This window comes from Diaphorina citri, unplaced genomic scaffold (genome assembly GCF_000475195.1).
Source record: "Diaphorina citri unplaced genomic scaffold, Diaci psyllid genome assembly version 1.1 scaffold63, whole genome shotgun sequence".
NCBI classification, from domain to species: Eukaryota; Metazoa; Arthropoda; class Insecta; order Hemiptera; family Psyllidae; genus Diaphorina; species Diaphorina citri.
In genome coordinates this window covers 111410-135755 of record NW_007377500.1, presented here as the reverse complement: position 1 = coordinate 135755, position 24346 = coordinate 111410, and the positions used below count along the sequence as shown (strand labels likewise).

General features: G+C 38.4%; 1 protein-coding gene and 1 long non-coding RNA gene across 2 annotated transcripts in view; both read right to left on the bottom strand.

Moving 5' to 3' along the window:
* The window catches only part of LOC103519035 (transcription factor HIVEP3), an 85445-nt gene that overhangs the window by 46592 nt on the left and 14507 nt on the right, over nucleotides 1-24346 (bottom strand). The window lies entirely within an intron of this gene.
* LOC113471432 lies at nucleotides 1874-19353 on the bottom strand. The gene is made up of 2 exons (XR_003394134.1): nucleotides 19064-19353; nucleotides 1874-2405 (listed from the first exon to the last, which is right to left on the bottom strand). It is a non-coding gene; the product is annotated as an uncharacterized LOC113471432 (long non-coding RNA).

Below are 24346 nucleotides of genomic sequence, written 5' to 3'. Positions count from 1 at the left end.
TTTATCAAAAGCCGATTTATAAAGATTTACGTTCTAGAATCAACAATCTATAATGCAACTGGTACATTTCTCAACTCACAAACTTTCAATCCTTTTACTGACCTTACAAAGCATTTGTTTTGTTATTCAAAGGGCTCTCCCAAACAACTTTAAGTACATCCAGAAGAATCCGCATGTTAATAAATAGATCGACCTTTGTCTTAAGTATTATGTGTAAGCAGACTGGTAAACAACGCACATATCTCGACCTATAAGTTGACGCGTATCGATATTCGCTACTATCGCTCTTACAACAGTTAGTAGTCGTCTGTTATCTTCCTAAATAGAGTAAGTCACCTTGGAACCCCGTCATGACTCATGGCTCCCTCTCTAGTCTCCACTGGTAATTATGCAACGTTTATAACGAGCTGTAGGATAGATATATCAGATGAGAGTATATAAATTGCACTCGCATATATAAAAACTTACGCTCATAATATGCAAGCAATGTTAATGATACCTACCACATTATGTTATGATACGTACATATTACTGTTACAACAACATTAGGTATCGTAGGTAATCAGAGAATAATGATACAAGAATGTTTTTTATGTATACCTTCGCCACAGCATAATAATACACATGAACCTACCTTACCACAACACAAGAAATATGTGTCAACACTTTGGACGTTTAGAATGTAACCTTTTGTTTCCACACTACCGCATGAAGGGTAATACTGAAAGAGGCACCTGTAATCAAGAAATCCCCAGGGAGTAGTCGTGTACAACACATCGAAATCGGAGTCAGCCCTAAGTATGTACGTTGGAAAAATAGATAAGATAATGCCAATCGGCAGAGGAGGTGAACTCTCATCACTTTTTGCAATAATTGGAGGTCTGATTAGGAGCAAAAAGTAGACAATATCAGTTCTAGGTTTTGTGAAATGAACATCGGACTATTAGAGAACGATTCACGGCCGCTAAAATACACTTGATTATAATTCTACCGTGAACCAAATGAACGATACCAGTCCCGAACCAGGATCTTTAAGATTGAGAGAGCTCAGTAACTAATCAGCATATCCTGAGGAATTCTTGCAGAATATCCTCGGTTGAATTTCGAGAATAAAAGTTGCTCTTAAGCTGTGTCCACTGTCCACACATATTAGACGGCCGTCGACTTTCACATTTCATACAAATACATATCCATTATTTTCACACAATTACTATTTTCAAAGGGCTACTTTGGTGTCCCAGCTCTCAAATGGAGAGTATTTGTCTTGCTCGAAAAAATTCCACTTATGTAATAAGCTCAAGTGAAATTTGATATACAGTGCCGGGTATTGAGAAATACATTACAATATTAAAAGCTTAGGAAAAGAAAATTAAAAGCTTTTGCAAGTCAGAATTTGACCGCCTACATTTGCCTCGTGCCTCATCATTTCAACAGGTCGCTCTTTAGTCCCAAGGTTACACATTCCAGACTCTCAAATGGTGGCTCGATAAAATCGCACTACTTCCACGATGTCGTCAGTCTTTTCGGGATGTCAAGAGGAAATTGTTTCAAGGTCTCACTTCGTCTGTTCTTTTCCTTTCAAATTACGAAATTAAAGATAAAGCTTTGGCTCCAAGAAAACTCGTCGCCCTTGAGAGAACAATTTGTCCCTTTTGATGTCCCCATCACCACTTCTTCCACGTCCTTCTATTCCTCTAATTAAGTTCCAAATTACGAAATTAAAGATAAAGCTTTGGCTCCAAGAAAACTCGTCGCCCTTGAGAGAACAATTTGTCCCTTTTGATGTCCCCATCAGCCCATCACCACTTCTTCCACGTCCTTCTATTCCTCTAATTAAGTGATTCCTACGCATAGTTCCAATCTACCTACTTTGTTTTTTTACTCAATCATGATACGTACACTTAGTTACTGTGAATTCGAGTTAAGAAGGTAATTATTGCATTCATAGTAAATTCACTGTAGTGAATGAATCATCTAGAGTTCTAGAGTAACTCGGTCCCAATCAGTCGAGTGTAGAAGTGGCTCGTTCCAATGGAACAATAGTTAGCAAGGTCGTTTTCTGAATAATCTCAATCTTATATCATAATCGCCAAGCATAATACTGCCTGCTTGGGATATCTGTGTGTGTTTTAGTCATATCTACAGTATTCTACAGTAGTTTATCTATTACATCATTGATATCTGTGAAGATATTTGTTGCTTTATGGGTCACATATAGTTGGGTGGACACTAGAACTTAGGGTATGCCACTAAATGAACACTAGCTAATTAGTTAGCCATACTGATTAGTGATTAGTTGGCGATACTGTAAGCGTTTATTGTTTTGTAAAAGAGAATGTTCGGAGTGGAATTCAACTGATTCAACGTGCAGATTTCTTCCTAGGTCTTGTGCAAATCCCTCCAACCTGGCGACTTTTAAATTAATTTAAAGATTATACATATTTACTCCATAGTAAGTAAAGGTACTTATACATAGATACCTATTAAAATAAGTAAAAAAAAAAAAAAAAAAAAAATCACAGCTAAACTAGTTAGCCAAGTTAAATGGACTCACCAGAATGCGATCTTTTCATTATTGACCAAAGAACACTATTTCACTCCCAATGACCTTCCTCGGCTTTAAGACCACAACAAAAAACAAATCACTGATAAAAAGCACCACTAGAATATTAATATTCATCAATAAAATGGAATAAATAAATTAAACCTACAAAAAATTGATACACTGTTAAGAATAAAAAACTAATTATATAAATCACTTGAGATTTTCAAGACACACACAACCCGTATGTTTACAACGCAACAACCAGCTCATAACTGAACCTAATGAAAGAACATTAGAGCACTAAGCACCAATAATACCAACAATTACAAACGCATAATAATAGATCACAAAACAAAAAGAAAAGGGACAAACACATTATTGGGGATGATGAGCAAACAAAGGATAAAAACCCGAATTGACCTTTGATTCCAAGAATCGGAGGTGACAAGTCTCCAGTCTGGAGAGGCTAGCTGGCGTCACGAGAGAGAAGCCTTTGTAAGAAACCCTCGGAATCTTCAACAAATCTTGGAAGAGACCTGAAGGGTATTTCTTGATCAAACCTGAGGTCCGGGGCAGACAGGTATTGGCTACAGCTAATGTAATGATCAGGCAATCATTTCTCGGTAGTCCGGAGCAGAAAGGTAAACAAAGTTGAAAAAGTAGTTTCTATTTTTAATATTTACATTTTTATAAATGGGTACGCAGGTATAGGTCTGGTAGATACTTTATGTATGGTACATTAAACAATTATTATTTAATTGTTAGGTTGTCTGGCAAGGAGGTTAATATTTTCCGAATTAAAATTGACTTCTCAGAAAAAGGGGTAGACAGTCAGTACTTTAGCAAGTAAAAAACTTCGTCAAAAATAGAAAATAATCGAGCGTCGCAAATCGAGGCTTAGGAAAATCACGTTCTGACGTAATAATTCACAACTTGTGAAGGGAAATCCCAGATAGAAATAGATGTGGGCACATTACTAATCTATCTTGGCAAACTTGATATGCATCCAGTATCTAATTCTAAATTTACAAAGGTATTGATGACACATAACTGCCATAACTACTACCTACTCATGAAGAATTTCTACATTATGAAACATTAGCAGCCAGCAGCATCTTTCTAGTGAATCTGATGTGGTGGTTGAAGGATTACATGGATTCCGAGGGCTTCTGCACTCGGTAAAATATCTTGTCTATCAGTGTTACCTTTTGAACGTCCTTGAGTGTGTGAAGGTTGTTACTCAATTCAATTTTTCATCCAAGTAGCTACACATTATTGTTCTTTGATAATGATGTGGTGGTTGAAGGATTACATGGATTCCGAGGGCTTCTGCACTCGGTAAAATATCTTGTCTATCAGTGTTACCTTTTGAACGTCTTTGAGTGTGTGAAGGTTGTTACTCAATTCAATTTTTCATCCAAGTAGCTACTAGCTACACATTATTGTTCTTTGATAAATAGATAATTCCACTTTGAAAGTATAGCATAGCATCATATAGTACTTAACCATCAATTAACAAGAATCTAGAGCAAACCAATGTTTGGTAATGTGCATACCATAATACCCGTTGGTCCTTGGTCCTCATTATGCTTCCTTGTTCTGAACCTACAGGGTATTCTAGATTTCCACCAGTGCCCTATAACACCAAAGTATGGAAAAGTATTTACAATTCCATATTTCGATCTAATTCGTCCAAATTCAAAATTCTGCTTTTCCATTGGCTATTACATTTGTAAGATACTTTTCCATACTTTGGTGATATGAGGCACAGGAGTATCAAGAGTCCAATCTCCATTGTATGGAAGGACTCCGAAGTGAAATCAGACCGTCTCGTCCTAAAACCTCAGGAGGCGCGAATTCCACCTGGCTGGTTGGTTTACCTTGGTTCTTACTTGTTGGCAACTCACGAGACCTGCCCGTACGACTTTCACTTGAGTCTGACTGCCTGCGTTACTTAATTCTCAATCTCAGTCCTCCCCTAGTCCTCAATAATTAAACTGTGTGTTAGTAGTCAATTTGTAGACCGAGCAATGTGTCTTGCAGTTTCTTACGTCACTGGTCCGCTCTCCGGTCCGTTTAACTAGGCGGTACTTGTTTCATTGATTCGAATACATGAATCTCATTATAGGTAACAAGAAGCAAGTTAATCCACATCCTTCAGCAACAGTAACAAATCTGAACATAATTACAGCATCCTTTGCATAATGTTTCAAGTTGTTGAGTCCTCCAAAAGCATCTATTTGCTAATCTACTCGGAGTGTTTGTGACATCTAACGGACACTTCTGGCATTGTTCACCAGTAGTGTTTCTAGATCTGAAGGTGAACGCCCCCCGAGCTATGAGCCATGATGACACTAGCGGCAACACCAACAACACACGAAGTTGAGAATCTAACCTATATACTTGACATCACAACAAACTGACGATGCAAAGTCTGCCAAAAATACCTTTCTCTCAATAGCAACGAGTAAATTATATCGCAAAAGTAGGCACCACTGGTCACTCCCACAGATTATAAAGTACATCGTGTTTTGTGTTGGTATTAATAATAATTCGTGGGACGACAGATAGAAAGTCGCCGTTGTATTTGAGAAATATTTATTAAAAATAATTGCAACGAAATTAAACGAACCTCGACGTTATAAACTGTCAACTCAACTCAATGATGTCATTCTCGGGGACAGGTTTGGATTTACGTTTGGAAATATGGCTCATAGCTGATAGCATGCTTATTGCTTATGCTTAGGATAGGATAGCTCATGCTATAATTACAGAAGGTGCTGGCTGGGTTGCTAGCTTGTCACTAGCCAAGAGGGGATTTAGAGTACCTGTTGCCGTACAAGACCGAGAACTTGCTAATCATATTGCTGATATTACACTCCTAGTCATTTCTTGAGCTCTTCTTAGAAATCTGACTAAGACCTTCATTAAATGATTGGTTTAAAGCGAATACTAATCGTTCGATAGTATTATTTACCTAGGAGAGAGATATAAACGCTACAGGTAGGTTTTTACCTCACTTAGCTGTTCCTATAAACACATACCTATGTACGTATTGAGCATAAATTGTACGATGAGCTAATTCCGTGTGATTTTTTGCTCCAATTTGAAATAATATGGCAAGAAGTCAACCAAAATTGTCACAATGAATATGTGCAATGTCACTACCTTAATTTCTTTCTTTGATGTCACTGTTTCTTCTAGACATGGAAGAAGTACAGGATCTAGGTCCAGACTTTAATACATTGTAAAGAGACAGTCAAAGTCAACGATTGTCATCGTGCTGAACTTTTGTAGTTTCTGATGCTTCTATCCTACCTACATATGTATATCATAACCATGTCACAATGAATATGTGCAATGTCACTACCTTAATTTCTTTCTTTGATGTCACTGTTTCTTCTAGACATGGAAGAAGTACAGGATCTTGGTCCAGACTTTAATACATTGTAAAGATACAGTCAAAGTCAACGATTGTCATCGTGCTTAAATTTTGTAGTTTCTGATGCTTCTATCCTACCTACATATGTATATCATAACCCGAGTACTAGTTTATGGATTATGGCCATGCAATTCAAGCTTGGAACTTGCGATAGATTCAAGTTACACAACCAACATGGTACTTGTGCACTTGTAAGCTGCAAAGTTGAATAAAAAAAAAAAGAAAGAAAGAAAACATTACAGCGTTCCTGTTCTCCTTTTATTATAGGTGGATGACTCGATAGTGCGGGTTTCGCAGTTTCTTGTTCCTTGCTAAAAGTTAAAGACTTGTTTTCTGAGAATCGTGATGCTGAAATATATTACATGCAGGTAAATAGCCACAGCACACACGTTAAGATTTATCTTCTACGTTTACTCTTTGCTATAATTCATAATAAATATTTATATCGCTATGCTTTTGCTTCAGTTTCTAATAGGTTTCTTGTAAAGGGATAATTATATTTAATATCATTGGATCATTTTTCCTACATAAATTCTTCTCGAGAAGGGTCAACGGCATTGATAAGTGGTTCTTCTTGTTGTAGACATCTTCTTTCATGATTGACAATTCCAAAGGAGTCGACTTGCAATTGGTCTGTTTGACTGGTGCTCATTGTCTGAAGCACCTGTGTTTATAAATTCGTCGAGAAGGGTCAACGGCATTGATAAGTGGTTCTTCTTGTTGTAGACATCTTCTTTCATGATTGACAATTCCAAAGGAGTCGACTTGCGATTGGTCTGTTTGACTGGTGCTCATTGTCTGAAGCACCTGTGTTTATAAATTCACAAAGATGTTTGATTAATGTTCAAACTTCCAATGTCGGGATCAGCTCGCTATGGAGACTAATGTAATAAAGTCAAACTCTCCAACTAACACTACAGTAGTGTAGATACTCGTTAGAGAAAATATACCGAGTTGTTTCAACACAGGCCAACCAATCAACAATCAGGCATACCTGCGTTCGTACGAAGCCATGATTCTAGTCAGGTTTCAAACTTCCAATGTCGGGATCAGCTCGCTATGGAGACTAATGTAATAAAGTCAAACTCTCCAACTAACACTACAGTAGTGTAGATATAGATACTCGTTAGAGAAAATATACCGAGTTGTTTCAACACAGGCTAACCAATCAACAATCAGGCATACCTGCGTTCGTACGAAGCCATGATTCTAGTCAGGCCTGACACCAGTGACACCTACTGGTGAGAAGATAAGCTCTCTCACAGAAGAGAATGTCAAATCCACGTAATATCTTCTGCGTATACTTACACACACGATCTATAAAATACACAGACATTAAGTATGTAGAAATTGAATGAATAATATCCTCTCTCGCAACTTTTGCTCTTCGGATGATTGAGAAAGCAAAGAATACTGGAGAGAGGAGAGCTCTGTGCCAACAACCTGGCATTCGCTTTCCCTTGACAGGAAAATCTTGGAGGGAGTTGTGAACATTTCCGGGGAAAATAGGATTAGCGGAAGGACTAAACCTGTGGAGAGACAGGTCTCATCGATATTTTAGGGGTCTGCGACTTGAAGACTCTATTTGAAGAAAAAAAGTAAAGAAATATTGGTAGTACACCTTTTATAACACGTACATGTAAGTAAATTTACAAAAAAAAAAAAAAAAAAAAACAGTTCGAGTTGAGAAAAAAAAATAAATCTCAGAAAATGTTAAAAAATTGAGCAAGCTATGTTCGATGCCTGATGTAACGTAAGAACGCGCGAGAGGCAGAGAGAGAGCAGAAGGGCAGGGAAATCCTGGCGCCACAGATTGAACGCGTCTGTCTGGGGCTAACAGCTAACCTGCTTCCTTCATCATACTAGCCTCCAGCTGCTAGCAGCTTCGATGCTGACCTGAACAAATATGCACGACAACGAGAAGAGAAAGAGATCCCAATACCAGATCCTTACGTAGTACCATTGGTACCAGATCCTAGAGTGGTCCTCAAACGTTAAGAAGTAGAGTTTACACTTGAAGAATCTCGTGAAATTTAGATGAAACGGAGGGTTATTCTGATAAATTCCTGTAGAATACGAATGATTTTATCAATATTGCCTGTCACCAGTACAGGTTCATCGTCATTAGAGTTTACTCTGATGTCATTACCAAGATTATTGGTTAGGTCTGTTGGGTTTATATTAGACATTAGACATCCTATGTCATTACCAAGACATTCTGGTATTTCTGTAGCATTTATCATCACGCAGATGGTCTCACAGTGTATAGCCCGTTTGTGAGAGAGCCCGAGTTCAGTATGTATCACCATCACCTTGTCGTAACGTTGCTCATTTCTTATTCCATCTCTTGGTATCACCTGTTCTTCAACTCCATCTTCTGGTTTGTCTCCTCTCTTTTAGGTTTGGTTCATTGTTTACTTCTTTGTGTGACTTTTTTTGTTGTTTTTGGCTCGTCCTTTCCTGAGCATCTCTTGATCTCGCTCGCTGATTGCTTCTGCTCCTTCAAATTCTTCGTCTTTAGTATTATCTGTTTTAGTGAAGATTCTCTTTCTACACATACTTATCTATGCTGCTCCCCTTTTTCTCGTTTGTCTTTTCACATTTATTTCTACTCGTGTGTCTCACCCTTTTTGATCTCCGAGTTCTTTTCCCCTTTGGTGTAACTTGTTCTCGTCATGGTGCAAATTCTCTACTTTATTTTGCTCCCCCTTCTACAACTTGTTCCTTACATCATCCACCTGTTACCTATAGGTATAGGTTTTGTATTCTGGAATTCATTTTTGTCACAAGGGTGATTCCCAAAGTTGTTTCATCTTCCATCAATGAATGGTGGGGGTAGAAATAGGCACTAAAGACCAAGTATAGGGTTAATGCTATCCTGGCTTTTGCAATAAGAGCTCATAGATCTCTTTGAATTTTAATCATGCTCGTGAGATCAGACCAGTCAGCTGAATGCCTCTACTTGACAAACAATATCTCAAGTAGATTATTTATTGGACTTGGCTGAGATAATGATATCTACATAGCCTGGTTAGAGACTAGACATTAGATTATATTTCGCTACTATCAGCTAGCAGCAGATTTATGTGTTTCCACTATGCTCATTATTACTATTACATTACATCAACGTCATCGTATATTTTTGCACATTAACATTATTCGTTGAGGTACCCTCGACATTGTTTCTAAAGATATCACACATTCCCCCCGCGGCAGTTTTAAGCATTAGAAAATAACACTCCGACTAGCTTGCCTGGGCAGATAGATGGAGAGGAAAGATTAGCCGTTTGACCTCACTCTAGGACTCGCACAAGAAATACCAAATACCAGAGAGTGAACCAAACAGCTGGTGTAAGTACCTCTAGTCCTCTAGCACTACTTGGTCAGTTTACAGCACGGCAACATGGCACTAACCATGACTCGGCCATTATCATAATAGAAACTTTCATACTGACGTCGGATTTTGGCCCAGAGGTCTGGATTTTCTGTGTATTGTTTCTATGCATTGTAAATGAGGAATACGTGGGGCTAAATGGCACCTCACTAACTTCTAAAGAAAGAGCACCTCTAGAGATTTTCTAGCATTTTCAGAGCTTGGGCATGATCTCACTGCTACCTCTAGCCTGGAGCATGACTTCCTGAGAACAAATGATGCTCAATATTGATCATCAGCGAATCATCATGAGTACTTCTCATACTGTTGCATAAGGTGTTCAAACCCTTGAACCTGTACGTGTTCGAAATCCATCGGTAAATATAGCATATCACCTGATAAAGGAGCCTCTTTGACTAATTTGTCAAATGCTTTCCGTAATGTGATGCCCCCAACGTGACGCGTCATAATAATAGTATAATTTTATTACAGGTGTCCAGAGTTCGTGTATGTAGTTTTCTCCGTCAAGTAGCTTTACAATCTTTACATGTATCCCTTTTCTGTGTCTTCGACAAGAGGGTTAGGACCTTTAATAAGGCACCTATTCTTTGGTAGATACAACCATAAAGATGTTGAGCCTTTAGAACCATTAGTAAACGTACCATTAGTATACATTCAACATTTCTCCAAGATACATTAGTCAAATGTAAAACACCTTTGTTTTATTTTCAAAACTCATCAGTAGGACAAGATGTGTGTCTACCTGTGCTTAACATTGACAATGAAAACAAAAAGACATCTTAGACAGCAAGTTATTAGAGCTGTCTCCACTTGGCGAATAATATTGCCAGATACTTTTCATGAATGATTAAATCTTTTGTACCCGGTTAACCCTCACCCAGACGGGGCACATTACTTTTCTATTGTATTCTTTTATTATTTGACGCGTCATATGATTCATGCTAAAACAATCAGAGTGATTGACCATTCTACCAAAACTGATGAAAGTGAAGACCGACTTTTTTTCCTTTATAAATTTCGTACGTCTTTCCAGCTTTTCGTTCCCACCCACTATATCCATTATCTACACTGTTCATAGGGAAGGCTTAACAAGTGGTTATGGTGAGATCATTCCGACAAGGTTATACGAGAAACCTCGTGTAGATATAGCAAGTACGCACGTCAAACAAGTTAACACGGTGAGACGATACGTCAAGTGGTAACAGCTATCCCAATCACATAAGTTCAACGACACAACACCCAAAGTAAGTCATCCTAATTCTTCTGCTACGTCAAAGCATTGTGTCATGACTGTCTACAGAGGATCACAGTGTCCCCATTGACTTTGATTCAAAATCCTTAATGAATTCTCCTTGTAATGCCTTGAAATCTTGGATCTAATCCCAGTAGTCTGAATGAAAGCTGTTACCTGTGGTGCCTATCACACATCCGGTCTCATGTGGCATCCAAACCATCAACTTTTGTCGAGTGCAGAGTAGCCTTCCGTGAAAGATTACATATGAATTTTTGCATTTTGAAACGCCATTTTGTCATCAGACAATGTTATTAATTCATCAAGTGACAAATTATCAGTGACAACATATACGAGTAGGTATTTGTAAGAAAGGTGAGGTATGGAGATGGGCGGGGGCTTTATCGTATGCGCACATTAATGTAGCAACAATGTGAATGGAAGAAGTAAGTTAACATAACGATTTTCCATTGGTTTATCTGCCCCTTTGTTCCGAAACGACACACAACTATTAGAAATTTTGTGATTTTTGGGCTTTATTGATTCATGAGGGACCTCATCTGACCGACCAAACATGACAAGAACCCTGCAATGGACGAGGTCAGCTCCTCAGGTATTTTCCACTACTTTGAGCGCTTTCCAGGCGAGCCCTTTGACAACCTAGCTAACGTAAATTGATGATTTGATGATGAGTATAATAGTCTCTCCTGAAGTCCCATATACCTATTGATCATAGTCCCATATATTGATGATATTAATAAATCTTCACTATGAAAAAATTCACATAATAGGCCAAGTTTTAAAAAACAGCACGAGATACATATATACGTAGGTCCCCAATCTCTCCATCTTCAAATTCTAATAATTGCTCCCCCCACCCAGTCTATGCCACAATGAACGCCGCTTAACATCAAGTGTTCCAATGACGTCAGCTAATAGCGTTATCAATGTTATCAATTTTTTGACGAGAGTATCCTCTTGTCACACTCTTCTATCTACATCTCTCTCTCTCTCTCTCACATTCACTCACTGTCACTGTCTTTCTATCTACATCTCACTCTCCCATTCGCTCACTGTCTTTCTATCTATCTTTCGCTCTCTCCCTCTTTCCCACCCTCTCTCCCATTCCTTTCTCTTTCACTCGCTCCCTCTCCCTCTCTCTCTCTCTCTCCGATTCACTCACTCACTCTCTCTCTCATCTCTCCCCCCTCTTCTATTTCTCTCTCTCTCCTTCGCTTTCTTACACACACACATTCTCTCTCCTTCTCCTTCCTCTCCCTCCCCCTCGCTTTCTCATACTCCTTATCTCTCACAAACACTCTCTGCTCCCTCCCTCTTTCTCCCTCTCCCCCTCCTTTCTCTTTCGCTGAGATAAAAAATGAGATAAACTGATAATGTTTCACTTCTTCTCTCGCCTCTTCCTCCTCAGTTTGACACTTCAACTAATAGAACAATACCCCATTTGACACCCAATATGTATACGTGTGACGCCAATGAATCCCGCCACCATCGCGCCAATCCAACCAGATCTCGAATGACCTTGAAAAGGTTGAGTGGCAGAGAATGCTATGTAAAGAATGACTCACAGAACACTGTCATCGATTGTGCAAGATAGAACTGAAAAAGAATTATGATCGATGCCTTTTGAAGGGCACACAGATCTTGAAAGTCTTGAACCTAACGTGACGTCGAAAAACTCGACTTTTTAAACCGAATTGAAAGTTCAAGACTTTTTCTGCATTGGTGTTAGCCTTCGGGCCCACCCATACAGTCAGAATGATTAAGATTGACTGTATTTTCATTTCGAAATTGAAACGATTTCCCCCCTTCAAGATGGTATAGATTTCCAAGGGTAGTAGATGTACTTATAAGCGCTACCACGCCAAAAAGAGGGGAAATGATCTTAAGAAGAGGAGAAATTGTCTCAATTTCCGATAGGAAAATACGAATTTTCTTTCCGCTTTTGTCAAAGTGGAAAATCGGGAGGAAACCAGTTGGGTCCCAAAAACTTTTAGTATCAGTTGGGTCCCGAACTTGCGATGGTCAGTGACCAGTGGGGTCCGGGCGTTCGCCGGAAATAATGATACAAGAATGTTTTTTATGTATACCTTCGCCACAGCATAATAATACACATGAACCTACCTTACCACAACACAAGAAATATATGTCAACACTTTGGACGTTTAGAATGTAACCTTTTGTTTCCACACTACCGCATGAAGGGTAATACTGAAACCCCCTGTTACACCTTTACCGCAGGAGTTCTCGAGTGAGCTTTCACAAGAAATATGAGTTGTTCTTTGTTGGAGAATAATATTCCGGAGTATTGTTAATCTTATACACAGTAGATATATATTATGTACCTATTATGTATAATCTCAGGAGTTGGGATTCTGGACGAAACAGTGAAAGAGTAATTGAGAATTTATTTTCCATCATCCAATAAACATTTTCCATTGTTTGCAGATCTTACAGTTTTAGTCTTTGAACGACTATATAGGGCATATTCCATAAGTCTCCCAGTCTGACCCAACATTTCACAATTTTCCGGAACGCTCTGGAGTGATTACGTTCTAGACTTCGATACAACAAGTAGCTGAGTAATCACTTGTTGCGTTGTACGTTTTACCTCTAGTTCACATAAACATTAGATCAGGTATAACTCCAATATAATGCACGCATATGAAGTATTCTACCTTCCGAGTGTCTTATTTGCATGGATTGAAGTTCAATCTGTTATCACTGGGCACTCTGGAGCCAACTGGGATGGCCCATATCGTAGCAGGCAAGGGAATAAAATGCTATTCAAAGGCGTGTTCAAGTTTGACGAAGCAAATGTGAAAAATAAACCACTAGGGCAAAGGGACTTTCCAGTACAACCCGGGTATTGAAAACAGAATGTACTGGCAATAGTAACATTCAAAGGCAAAAACAGTCCACACCAATTGATGAATCTCTTCATATAAGTATGTTGCTCGAGGTGAAAATCTGACACATTAGAATGCTTCATCATATCCATGTCTTTGCATCATCAGTCCTGTTCATGGACACTGACTGAGGAGAATGGAGGATTCTTGCATAAAGATACTCGATTGAGGAGAGTCAACTGTTCTCAGCTCCTGAGATATTTATCTAAGGGAAATGGAAAACTCAGGAATAGGACAAATCGTTCCAGTCTAGGCTCTAGGCAAATTGAAAAAATCCCTCTTTGTTTCAAAAGATCACCATCAAGGTGTAAAGAAATCTCGAGGAGAATTGTATTTCTCATTTGATTTTCTACTATAATTTGACACGCGTTTAAAGTCTCTAAGTTTAGTTATCCTTGCCGAATCTAAGTTTTCCCAATACCCGGCACTCTATATCAAATTTCACTTGAGCTTATTACATAAGTGGATTTTTTTCGAGCAAGACAAATACTCTCCATTTGAGAGCTGGGACACTAGAAAGTAGCCCTTTGAAAATAGTAATTGTGTGAAAATAATGGATATGTGGTCCAATTGAGAAAGTAATTGGTCAAATTTATTAAAAAAATCGGGTAAGTTAGCTCTTTCTGGAGTTCTGTAGATACAAATGATTATAAGTTGGTTGGAACTAGGTAAATTAATTTGAATTGCACTGATCTCAAAAAAGTCGTCATCCCCTAGGGCACATAATACATCCAAGTTCTTTGAAAAATCAACTAGATCATTGTGTACGTAAATACAAGAACCACCGTATTTCTCATTTGATTTTCTACTATAATTTGACACGCGTTTAAAGTCTCTAAGTTTAGTTATCCTTGCCGAATCTAAGTTTTCCCAATACCCGGCACTCTATATCAAATTTCACTTGAGCTTATTACATAAGTGGATTTTTTTCGAGCAAGACAAATACTCTCCATTTGAGAGCTGGGACACTAGAAAGTAGCCCTTTGAAAATAGTAATTGTGTGAAAATAATGGATATGTATCTTAAAGATCCTGGTTCGGGACTGGTATCGTTCATTTGGTTCACGGTAGAATTATAATCAAGTGTATTTTAGCGGCCGTGAATCGTTCTCTAATAGTCCGATGCTCATTTCACAAAACCTAGAACTGATATCGTCTACTTTTTGCTCCTAATCAGACCTCCAATTGCAACAAGCTGGGTCCGTCCCTCCGGGAATTTTTTAGCCCGTAGTTTATTCGATCGTGATTAAAGAAAATCTTTTATTATCGAGAAGCTACATATCTATGTACTGGGCAGGAAGACATTAACCAATGACAATCAGGGTAGTGCAATAATTCCCTATCTCAGACGCCAGAGGACCAAACTCTCTCATAGAGAGGTCTGGTTCTCACTTAAAGTATTAGAGTTTCAAAACTCTACGTGGTGCTTCAAACACCAACTTCGCAAGACACTCTTTCATTTGATCTGAAATCCTGAAGCCTTTGCCAGACAGGGTTAATGTGCTTACACGGTAAGTACTGGTACACATGGCACCCTCTGTCTCCTAATCAAAGGGAACCACCTGTCTCGTCTGTAAGGTACTTATGACATATTTATTGTCCTTTTATAATCTAGCTAATGTGGTTTGGTACAAAGGCCTTTATCTAGGTAAAGGCGAGTGTAGCAAAATGATCCTCATAAAAGTGGAAGTATCGAAATGTTAATAAAAGCTACATTTTTTCAAAGGGCTCTTAAACTTAATGATTATAGCAACTGTAGGTCTGTGGACCTCACACAACCAACTACGGCTTTTTACACCTAAGTAATGATTTCGTCTAGGACAATACCTATGGTAGAAGTAGATTGTAAATCTCTTTAAAACTTTTATAACGTCAAGCTTTCTACATTCGAAATTATCGGCCATTTCACCGTGCAACCTATCAGATTTTAACAATGGATTCCAAATCACAATGCCACAAACATAAAGACTTGTTATGTGTACTGGCACTCTTGAATCACTCTTGTGTAGAAGTATCAGTATTCAGACATTCAGTTTTATTTCAAGTTGGAGTGCGGAGTTTCTCATTATACGAGTATATCTCAGACTCCAATCTCTCAATAATATCTTGTCTTGTGTAACCAGAGAACTGAGAGAACCTACCTTAGCTAGCAGATCATGACTCAGAATATCTCCCATCTAACCTCGACAGCTACGTCATCAGTAGAGATGACTGGCGTTACATTGGTGTCAAGTCAGCCAGGATAGGTATTGCTAAGAGATACGCTAGTAGTAACCTTGCTGCCAGCTCGTTAGGTCTCGGAACAGTTTCCACTGTGTTGCTATTGCTACTTCATGTGGCTGTGGTAAACCAGATCAACTCGGTGAGTTTTGGTATTTGGGAACACCTTCATTACTTTGTACAATTAATCTGATATTTCCAACTATTAATCACTCGTGTGTGAAACAGAAGCTTTATCACTGTGTGTGGGTTAGCTATACAACTGTTTAGCGCTCGTTTAGGCAGGATTGAACATTTGAGTTTGTAATAATACCACTATAATCCCCAACATCACCCATTTGAACATCTTCCAACGTAACGTACGTAATCATGAACGCGTGCATTTACATAAATATATGAAACAAGAAACACAAAACTGCCAAGTTTCCACAAGTTCCAAGAATCTTCATGGATCATTTTGAGCCCGGGACCTTCTGAACATTTAACATTAACATATTCCCGCCTGACTCCCTAGCCCCCTCTCTTGCACGCGTGAAGAACAACATGTTAACTGATAAAAATGTGTGACACATTAATGTATTTTCGACATCGCTAAAGATATGTAACGCGAGTACGAGGAGTCTCTAACAAACGACGATATCCTCATTACAAATGATGAAGGCAGAAGCAGACAAACATATGGCCAAGAGAAACATGTGGTGCGATATGAACCATAAGCTACACATTTATGAGTCATCGCAGATATTCGACTAGGCAAAGTCTGGTACGACCTCTACAAATCTTAAATAATATGTAAAACATTCTCAGTTGAAAATGTAAGAGCGCTCAGCAATAAATAGTATAAGCCATAAGATACAAGTAAATCGCTCAATGTTCATTGATATCGAAAGAGATATATCCACATTTGTACAGTACTCCTACCCATTGCCCATTCTTAGATCCGGTATTCTGAAACTTATTCTCAGTATATATGAAAACAGGTGGATAGTATGATTGACATGAACACGTCCAATAAAAAAACTCAAGTTTCCTCAAGTTCCAAGAATCTTGATTCTTCAAAGCTTAGAACATAAAAAAGATGACATTCATACAGATTACGACTCAAGCATACATGAAATTTCATAGAGAATCATTTTACTTCGGACTTATATGGAAAAGGAACAGAGCAAAGTCTTACATGTCAGTCAAGATCTCATGAATGAAAAACACAGCTGGAAGCAATCAACTTGCATGCTTTTCTTCATTTATCTAATTAAAAAAAGAAGTATAACGTTTACTTGAGGATTAATTTCATTGATGGCGAGACGAAAGTTTTTTTTCTCGATCTTTTTTCAGACGTTCAAGAGAACGACGAAGAAGAATGAATGACGGAATGACTTAACATGATTAAAGCGTTCACCATGTCTTCTTCTTTTTATCTCGAAACGAGGGAGGAGTGTCCTTCATGCACTCTGAGTCATTTTTAAAAGTTTTTCTCCACTTTTGTCGGGCTTTAGAAAAAAATACAGAGAACTAGAAACGAATGAAAGGGCTCATGAGACGAATCAACGCCTTTTTACCGTTCGTATTCTAAGTCAACAGGTTATGATGTGAATAATTGTGACACACACAACATAGCGACTCTCGCAATGTCCTCAGTATGAAATGGACCTTTTTGAATGGTTAATTATTCATGTGGGCGTAGGAATATGCTAAGCAGGTCGGACCAGTCTCACATATTCCCACATGAGACGTGTTGACCGAATCTGAATGCATGATCTAATCTAATGGCACTAAAGTTCACAGAAGTAGAGGTAGGAGTAGGAATCTATTGAATGTCAGTAGTTTGGAGAGGCGATATGGAATATTATTGGCCAACTCATCCCGAACAGACGGAATCTTGATGAGATCATTTCCGAGCATTCTCCCTTTAGTTGTTTCCCCCAACTCCCACATAGAGACAAAAGCGTCTGGGCGTCTTCATCTTAACGGCCTTTCTCAGCATGAAGCCTTTGCCATTCGAGAACACATGAGTGAGAAGGACATAGCAGGGAGAGAACTTAATTAGAGGAATAGAAGGACGTGGAAGAAGTGGTGATGGGGACATCAAAAGGGACAAATTGTTCTCTCAAGGGCGACGAGTTTTCTTGGAGCCAAAGCTTTATCTTTAATTTCGTAATTTGAAAGGAAAAGAACAGACGAAGTGAGACCTTGAAACAATTTCCTCTTGACATCCCGAAAAGACTGACGACATCGTGGAAGTAGTGCGATTTTATCGAGCCACCATTTGAGAGTCTGGAATGTGTAACCTTGGGACTAAAGAGCGACCTGTTGAAATGATGAGGCACGAGGCAAATGTAGGCGGTCAAATTCTGACTTGCAAAAGCTTTTAATTTTCTTTTCCTAAGCTTTTAATATTTGTGTGATTATGATTAGCACTAGCGGATGCAATTAGCTTAGCAAAACGCTCGAAATATTTTAATTTAGAGTTAAGAACAAATGATTTGTTTGAATTTGAAAGAATCTCCAGCATTATTTCTTGAACAGTGGGTAGGAATTTACGTAGACCTACTTGATTCCTACGCATAGTTCCAATCTACCTACTTTGTTTTTTTACTCAATCATGATACGTACACTTAGTTACTGTGAATTCGAGTTAAGAAGGTAATTATTGCATTCATAGTAAATTCACTGTAGTGAATGAATCATCTAGAGTTCTAGAGTAACTCGGTCCCAATCAGTCGAGTGTAGAAGTGGCTCGTTCCAATGGAACAATAGTTAGCAAGGTCGTTTTCTGAATAATCTCAATCTTATATCATAATCGCCAAGCATAATACTGCCTGCTTGGGATATGTGTGTGTTTTACTCATATCTACAGTATTCTACAGTAGTTTATCTATTACATCATTGATATCTGTGAAGATATTTGTTGCTTCATGGGTCACATATAGTTGGGTGGACACTAGAACTTAGGGTATGCTACTATATGAACACTAGCTAATTAGTTAGCCATACTGATTAGTGATTAGTTGGCGACTGTCAACTCAACTCAATGATGTCATTCTCGGGGACAGGTTTGGATTTACGTTTGGAAATATGGCTCATAGCTGATAGCATGCTTATTGCTTATGCTTAGGATAGGATAGCTCATGCTATAATTACAGAAGGTGCTGGCTGGGTTGCTAGCTTGTCACTAGCCAAGAGGGGATTTAGTTAGTTGGCGATACTGTAAGCGTTTATTGTTTTGTAAAAGAGAATGTTCGGAGTGGAATTCAACTGATTCAACGTGCAGATTTCTTCCTAGGTCTTGTGCAAATCCCTCCAACCTGGCGAATTTTAAATTAACTTGAAAGATTAATTTAAAGATTATACATATTTACTCCGTAAGTAAAGGTACTTATACATAGATACCTCATAAAATAAGTAAAAAAAAGTCACAGCTAAACTAGTTAGCCAAGTTAACTAATGGACTCACCAGAATGCGATCTTTTCATTATTGACCAAAGAACACTATTTCACTCCCAATGACCTTCCTCGGCTTTAAGACCACAACAAAAAACAAATCACTGATAAAAAGCACCACTAGAGTATTAATATTCATAAATAAAATGGAATAAATAAATTAAACGTAAGTAAATTTTTAAAAAAAAAAAAAAAAAAAAACAGTTCGAGTTGAGAAAAAAAAATAAATCTCAGAAAATGTTAAAAAATTGAGCAAGCTATGTTCGATGCCTGATGTAACGTAAGAACGCGCGAGAGGCAGAGAGAGAGCAGAAGGGCAGGGAAATCCTGGCGCCACAGATTGAACGCGTCTGTCTGGGGCTAACAGCTAACCTGCTTCCTTCATCATACTAGCCTCCAGCTGCTAGCAGCTTCGATGCTGACCTGAACAAATATGCACGACAACGAGAAGAGAAAGAGATCCCAATACCAGATCCTTACGTAGTACCATTGGTACCAGATCCTAGAGTGGTCCTCAAACGTTTGGTAGAGTTTACACTTGAAGAATCTCGTGAACTTTAGATGAAACGGATGGTTATTCTGATAAATTCCTGTAGAATACGAATGATTTTATCAATATTGCCTGTCACCAGTACAGGTTCATCGTCATTAGAGTTTACTCTGATGTCATTACCAAGATTGTTGGTTAGGTCTGTTAGGTTTATATTAGACATCCTATGTCATTTCTGCAGCATTTATCATCTGGTATTTCTGTAGCATTTATCATCACGCAGATGGTCTCACAGTGTATAGCCCGTTTGTGAGAGAGCCCGAGTTCAGTATGTATCACCATCACCTTGTCGTAACGTTGCTCATTTCTTATTCCATCTCTTGGTATCACCTGTTCTTCAACTCCATCTTCTGGTTTGTCTCCTCTCTTTTAGGTTTGGTTCATTGTTTACTTCTTTGTGTGACTTTTTTGTTGTTTTTGGCTCGTCCTTTCCTGAGCATCTCTTGATCTCGCTCGCTGATTGCTTCTGCTCCTTCAAATTCTTCGTCTTTAGTATTATCTGTTTTAGTGAAGATTCTCTTTCTACACATACTTATCTATGCTGCTCCCCTTTTTCTCGTTTGTCTTTTCACATTTATTTCTACTCGTGTGTCTCACACTTTTTGATCTCCGAGTTCTTTTCCCCTTTGGTGTAACTTGTTCTTGTCATGGTGCAGATTCTCTACTTCATTTTGCTCCCCCTTTCTACAACTTGTTCCTTACATCATCCACCTGTTACCTAAGTATAGGTTTTGTATTCTGGAATTCATTTTTATCACAAGGGTGATTCCCAAACTTGTTTCATCTTCCATCAATGAATGGTGGGGGTAGAAATAGGCACTAAAGACGAAGTATAGGGTTGATTTTATTCTAGCTTTTGCAATAAAAGCTCATACATCTCTTTGAATTTTAATCATGCTCGTGAGATCAGACCAGTCAGCTGAATGTTTCTACTTGACAAACAATATCTCAAGTAGATTATTTATTGGACTTAGCTGAGATAATGATATCTACATAGCCTAGTTAGAGACTAGACATTAGATTATATTTCGCTACTATCAGCTAGCAGCAGATTTATGTGTTTCCACTATGCTCATTATTACTATTACATTACATCAACGTCATCGTATATTTTTGCACATTAACATTATTCGTTGAGGTACCCTCGACATTGTTTCTAAAGATATCACACATTCCCCCCGCGGCAGTTTTAAGCATTAGAAAATAACACTCCGACTAGCTTGCCTGGGCAGATAGATGGAGAGCTAATTCGTCCAAATTCAAAATTCTGCTTTTCCATTGGCTATTACATTTGTAAGATACTTTTCCATACTTTGGTGATATGAGGCACAGGAGTATCAAGAGTCCAATCTCCATTGTATGGAAGGACTCCGAAGTGAAATCAGACCGTCTCGTCCTAAAACCTCAGGAGGCGCGAATTCCACCTGGCTGGTTGGTTTACCTTGGTTCTTACTTGTTGGCAACTCACGAGACCTGCCCGTACGACTTTCACTTGAGTCTGACTGCCTGCGTTACTTAATTCTCAATCTCAGTCCTCCCCTAGTCCTCAATAATTAAACTGTGTGTTAGTAGTCAATTTATAGACCGAGCAATGTGTCTTGCAGTTTCTTACGTCACTGGTCCGCTCTCCGGTCCGTTTAACTAGGCGGCACTCCTTGAGTCTGACTGCCTGCGTTACTTAATTCTCAATCTCAGTCCTCCCCTAGTCCTCAATAATTAAACTGTGTGTTAGTAGTCAATTTGTAGACCGAGCAATGTGTCTTGCAGTTTCTTACGTCACTGGTCCGCTCTCCGGTCCGTTTAACTAGGCGGTACTTGTTTCATTGATTCGAATACATGAATCTCATTATAGGTAACAAGAAGCAAGTTAATCCACATCCTTCAGCAACAGTAACAAATCTGAACATAATTACAGCATCCTTTGCATAATGTTTCAAGTTGTTGAGTCCTCCAAAAGCATCTATTTGCTAATCTACTCGGAGTGTTTGTGACATCTAACGGACACTTCTGGCATTGTTCACCAGTAGTGTTTCTAGATCTGAAGGTGAACGCCCCCCGAGCTATGAGCCATGATGACACTAGCGGCAACACCAACAACACACGAAGTTGAGAATCTAACCTATATACTTGACATCACAACAAACTGACGATGCAAAGTCTGCCAAAAATACCTTTCTCTCAATAGCAACGAGTAAATTATATCGCAAAAGTAGGCACCACTGGTCACTCCCACAGATTATAAAGTACATCGTGTTTTGTGTTGGTATTAATAACGAGTAAATTATATCGCAAAAGTAGGCACCACTGGTCACTCCCACAGATTATAAAGTACATCGTGTTTTGTGTTGGTATTAATAATATAATTCGTGGGACGACAGATAGAAAGTCGCCGTTGTATTTGAGAAATATTTATTAAAAATAATTGCAACGAAATTAAACGAACCTCGACGTTATAAACTGTCAACTCAACTCAATGATGTCATTCTCGGGGACAGGTTTGGATTTACGTTTGGAAATATGGCTCATAGCTGATAGCATGCTTATGCTTAGGATAGGATAGCTCATGCTATAATTACAGAAGGTGCTGGTTGGGTTGCTAGCTTGTCACTAGCCAAGAGGGGATTTACTGCTTTTCTTCATTTATCTAATTAAAAAAAGAAGTATAACGTTTACTTGAGGATTAATTTCATTGATGGCGAGACGAAAGTTTTTTTTCTCGATCTTTTTTCAGACGTTCAAGAGAACGACGAAGAAGAATGAATGACGGAATGACTTAACATGATTAAAGCGTTCACCATGTCTTCTTCTTTTTATCTCGAAACGAGGGAGGAGTGTCCTTCATGCACTCTGAGTCATTTTTAAAAGTTTTTCTCCACTTTTGTCGGGCTTTAGAAAAAAATACAGAGAACTAGAAACGAATGAAAGGGCTCATGAGACGAATCAACGCCTTTTTACCGTTCGTATTCTAAGTCAACAGGTTATGATGTGAATAATTGTGACACACACAACATAGCGACTCTCGCAATGTCCTCAGTATGAAATGGACCTTTTTGAATGGTTAATAATTATTCACGTGGGCGTAGGAATATGCTAAGCAGGTCGGACCAGTCTCACATATTCCCACATGAGACGTGTTGACCGAATCTGAATGCATGATCTAATCTAATGGCACTAAAGTTCACAGAAGTAGTACCTACATATGTATATCATAACCCGAGTACTAGTTTATGGATTATGGCCATGCAATTCAAGCTTGGAACTTGCGATAGATTCAAGTTACACAACCAACATGGTACTTGTGCACTTGTAAGCTGCAAAGTTGAATAAAAAAAAAAAGAAAGAAAGAAAACATTACAGCGTTCCTGTTCTCCTTTTATTATAGGTGGATGACTCGATAGTGCGGGTTTCGCAGTTTCTTGTTCCTTGCTAAAAGTTAAAGACTTGTTTTCTGAGAATCGTGATGCTGAAATATATTACATGCAGGTAAATAGCCACAGCACACACGTTAAGATTTATCTTCTACGTTTACTCTTTGCTATAATTCATAATAAATATTTATATCGCTATGCTTTTGCTTCAGTTTCTAATAGGTTTCTTGTAAAGGGATAATTATATTTAATATCATTGGATCATTTTTCCTACATAAATTCTTCTCGAGAAGGGTCAACGGCATTGATAAGTGGTTCTTCTTGTTGTAGACATCTTCTTTCATGATTGACAATTCCAAAGGAGTCGACTTGCGATTGGTCTGTTTGACTGGTGCTCATTGTCTGAAGCACCTGTGTTTATAAATTCACAAAGATGTTTGATTAATGTTCAAACTTCCAATGTCGGGATCAGCTCGCTATGGAGACTAATGTAATAAAGTCAAACTCTCCAACTAACACTACAGTAGTGTAGATACTCGTTAGAGAAAATATACCGAGTTGTTTCAACACAGGCTAACCAATCAACAATCAGGCATACCTGCGTTCGTACGAAGCCATGATTCTAGTCAGGCCTGACACCAGTGACACCTACTGGTGAGAAGATAAGCTCTCTCACAGAAGAGAATGTCAAATCCACGTAATATCTTCTGCGTATACTTACACACACGATCTATAAAATACACAGACATTAAGTATGTAGAAATTGAATGAATAATATCCTCTCTCGCAACTTTTGCTCTTCGGATGATTGAGAAAGCAAAGAATACTGGAGAGAGGAGAGCTCTGTGCCAACAACCTGGCATTCGCTTTCCCTTGACAGGAAAATCTTGGAGGGAGTTGTGAACATTTCCGGGGAAAATAGGATTAGCGGAAGGACTAAACCTGTGGAGAGACAGGTCTCATCGATATTTTAGGGGTCTGCGACTTGAAGACTCTATTTGAAGAAAAAAAGTAAAGAAATATTGGTAGTACACCTTTTATAAATGAAAAAAAAATAATAATTATAATAATAATAATAATAATAATAATAATAATAATAATAATAATAGAAAGTAAAAATACCTAGGGAATTTTTATTAATTCTTCTCCTTCTTCGCATTTCCCTGTGTTCAGACGGGATCGGCGTTCACCGTTCAGACTGTACAAACAATAAATTAACTCTAAAAGCC